This window comes from Pistacia vera, unplaced genomic scaffold (assembly GCF_008641045.1).
Source record: "Pistacia vera cultivar Batoury unplaced genomic scaffold, PisVer_v2 Contig878, whole genome shotgun sequence".
Lineage (NCBI taxonomy): Eukaryota > Viridiplantae > Streptophyta > Magnoliopsida > Sapindales > Anacardiaceae > Pistacia > Pistacia vera.
This window is the reverse complement of record NW_022196754.1, coordinates 1,328,198-1,332,081: the sequence shown is the minus strand read 5'-3', so window position 1 is coordinate 1,332,081 and position 3,884 is coordinate 1,328,198. Positions and strand designations below refer to the sequence as shown.

The following is a 3,884-nucleotide window of genomic DNA, read 5'->3' as shown; positions in this document are numbered from 1 at the left end:
TTTTTTTTTTTTGAAAAAATGGTGCATTTTATGCTTCATCTCATTACTGGTTGTGTTTATGAGTGAGTGCGTTTTACGCTCCATCTCGACTCACCACTACCTTTCTTTTTTTTTCTATTTCCTTAAACCCAATTAGCTAGCTTAAGAGAACAACGTTTCTTTTTTTTTTTTTTTTTCTTAAAGGTTGTTATACACTCCTCATCATGCTTCTTCACCAAGTACACACAACTTCTCAAGACAATATGTTTCAAAACTTCAAAGATTCAAATCTGATTAAATCTATTTTATGAGATATTGCTAACATCCTAAATCAAGGAATATGCTCAATAATAAAGTAAGTTACTATTTCATGCACACTAGCGTTCAAAGACATGACTTAAAGCACAAACCTTCCTAAAAAAAAAACATTTTTTTTTTTTAACACAAACATACACCTAAACCTAACTTCTCCCCCACACTTAAACTTACATTGTCCCAATGTAAAACCCAAATGTAGAGACAGGCAAAAAAAAACAAAAAACAAAAAAATATGGCAAATAAAAAAAAAAATACTAAATTCAAGAAAAGAAATCAAACTGAATTGGGTTGCCTCCAAGCAACGCCTTTGGTAAAGTCGTTAGCCCGACTCTCTGCATGGTCATCACTACTCATGTATCATAAAAAACAAATGAAAAAAAAAAAAAAACACAACTAAACACTAATTAAATGAAATAACAAACAACATAGAACATAAAAAAAAAAAATTTGACAAAAACATTCCTCGGCAACGGCGCCAAAATTTGGCAGCGTGCTGAATGCTTCAAATTAATAACCTTCCTAACCTAACTACTGAATTATATATGGTAGCAAGGGTCGATCCAAGGGAATGATTCGATTATTTCTATATTCTAAAACAACGAAAACAATAGAAAATAAAATAAAACCCTAAACAGTAAACATGACAACAGTAATGAAAGGGGGTTGTAGTCAAGGCAAACTAAGTAAACAAAAGAAATCTCTAATGGCAGAAAATTTAGGTTAAAGACACCAATTCCGGTTCAGATCCACCTAAACATGCATTGGACATGAACTAACCGTAACACTATTCTATCTCGTTATTATGGAACTACTGACCCTAGGAAACAACAAGCTCTGTTACCCGAATTTTTCCTTAATTGTCACTACTGAAATAAGCTCTCCAAGTAGATCCCAACCCTTGAACAAGCTGAATAAGCTCTCTAAGATTAATTCAATGGCAACCTTAAGAATTAGGAAAATAGATCAATCTGAGCACAATCTCGCCGCTCGGATTATTTTACTTAGGATGTTATTCAAGATGAAAGAATGAAAACTGTCCATAATCATCTATCATCATATGTTACTCATTGAATAGAAAAATGACGATTACATATCACAATTCCTAATTCTAACAAATAAATTCTGATAAACAATTAGCAGGCAAAAACTAAATCCCTCAAACAAGAATCATAAACAATTAAAATAGATACAATAAACAATTCAATAAAAACGAGATTAAGAACAATGTTATTGAAGTCAAGTCAACCAATGACATGAATTAGGCTTCAAAATCCCTTGAAACTGACGAAGAAAGATCAGCCTCACAGCTTGACGTAGAAAGTAAAAGAAAAGAAAAAATCAAAAACACACTGCTGTTCTCTTCCCCCTTTTAACCTAACAACTCATCAATAAATAACATGTGTTTTCCTAATCTACCCTCAGAATCACGGAAATTACTTTCCTAGATCTTTGCTAAAAGATAGACTTCCAAATTGTCAAAATCTTATCAGATATGGAAAACAGAATTCGTCTCCAGCTTGCACCAGGATTCTTGCAATGAAAAGACTCTTATGGGCTTGGTCACTTCATAAAGTTGTAGTCCTGGATGTGTAGATGAATTTGGGCTTTTGAATCACCTGCTTCGATATCGGAAACCCAGTTAGGCCCATCGAAGAACTCAACACTCAGCTAGGAATCCTTCTGCGATTAGGATTCTAGGTCGTTTTGCAACACACTAATGAGGACCCAAACGAACTCAGATTCTCGCCATAATACGTTCCTAGAAATCTTGATTTGTCTAGTTTATGTTTTCTGAAGACACTTTTGCAATCGAGAAATCTGACTCATGTAAAACTGAAAAACGCAGCACTGGTCAGAATAACAAAAAATCTGGAATTTCCTAATCTTTTCTCAATTATTTCATAAAGTCTATCTAAATATGCCAAACCTACAAAATAAACTCTAATAAAATCAACTAGGCATAAAACATAATGAAAAACATAATATGGAAGGAATAAAAATATATAAATTACACTCATATAAGTTATTCTACTGATTCTGATTGCCCCAAGATAAGTTTGGATGATTTCTCCAACCAGGATTGTACGTGTTGGAGAAAGGATTGTTCTGTTGTCTTTGATTCCCTGCCAAATAGTTGACTTGTTCCGATGATGATGAAGCTGAAGCAAAGGTGTTCCCCACTTGACATTCATTGCTTGCATGGTTACCTGCACAAAAATCACATGTTAGTTGAGGTGTTTGAATAGAATTCACCAACAAACCTCCTAATTGCTTCTGAAGTGCTGTAAGTTGGGCTGAAATGGCCGTGTAAGCATCAACTTCATGAATCCCCATAGACTTTTTTGACCATATTCTCTTATTGGGTCTCTAATAGTTGTTACTTGCCAGGACTTCAAGCAACTCATAAGCTTTTTCGGGTGTCTTGTTTGGCAATACTCCTCCAGATGCTGCATCCACCATCATTTGCACATTAACCATCAACCCATTATAGAACGTTTGGACTTGCACCCAAACTGGCAAATCATGGTGTGGACACTTTCTCAGCAGTTCCTTATATCTTTCCCAAGCTTCATAAAGTGACTCAGTCTCTTCCTGTAGAAACAATGTGATATCATTTCTCATCTTTACAGATTTCACTGGAGGGAAGTATTTAGTCAGGAACTTCTGTGCCAATTCATTCCAGGTTGTCATTGTTCCTAGTGGTAGTGCCATTAACCATCCCTTTGCTTTATCCCTTAATGAAAAAGGAAACAATCTTAATCTGATGGTGTCATCTGACACTCCATTTGATTTGAAGGTATCATAGATCTCCAAGAAGTTCGCAATGTGTGAATTTGGATCTTCCTTCAGATCTCCCTTAAATTGTGCCAACTGTTGGATCATCTGGATGATTGCCGGCTTTATTTCGAAGTTGTTGGCTTGCACTGGTAGCCTAGTTATACTTGGACCACTACCATCAACCGTGGGTACTAAAAATTCCCTCAATGTTCTATTTTCCACCATCTCAATGACAATCGCCTCTCGTTCTCTTCTTTCTCTGTTAAGTCTTCTTGTAGTTCTTTCAATCTCTGGATCAATAGGAACCACTAGATGACGTCTAGCTCTTCGCATAAACTACACAGAAATAAAGAAAGTGTGAGATCACAAGCTAATAGAAAAGAATAGCAAAATTAAATTAGAAAACAATTAAAACTAAAATTAAACTCCAATCTAGCTAACACAAGAAAAGTTCAATGTTAACACAAAAATCAATTCCCCGGCAACGGCACCAAAACTTGATGCGTTGAAATTACAACATGCAATGTGTAGCAAGTGTACTAGTCACAAAAAGTAATAAAGTTATAAGTAGAGTATCGTTCCCACGAGGATTGCTTGTTAAGCACTGATTTTCCTAACTGTTTATCAAGTTGGAGAAATCGAAAGATGTTTGGATTTGCAGGAGAAATTTAAGCTAAAGTGAAAACAAAATTTACTACGTACTTTAAAAACTAATTAATAACAGTAAGGTTAATTCAAGAGAAATATCAATTAAAACAAACGGTTAGGGTTTTGACTTCACTAGGATTTTATGAATTAATCTACGAATT

General features: G+C 34.8%; 1 non-coding gene across 1 annotated transcript; it reads left to right on the top strand.

The window, feature by feature from the left end:
* The first annotated feature begins 2,815 nt into the window (after positions 1–2,815).
* On the top strand, positions 2,816–2,922 carry LOC116119260. Its single transcript, XR_004126361.1, has one exon. It is a non-coding gene; the product is annotated as a small nucleolar RNA R71 (small nucleolar RNA).
* Positions 2,923–3,884: the final 962 nt, after the last annotated feature.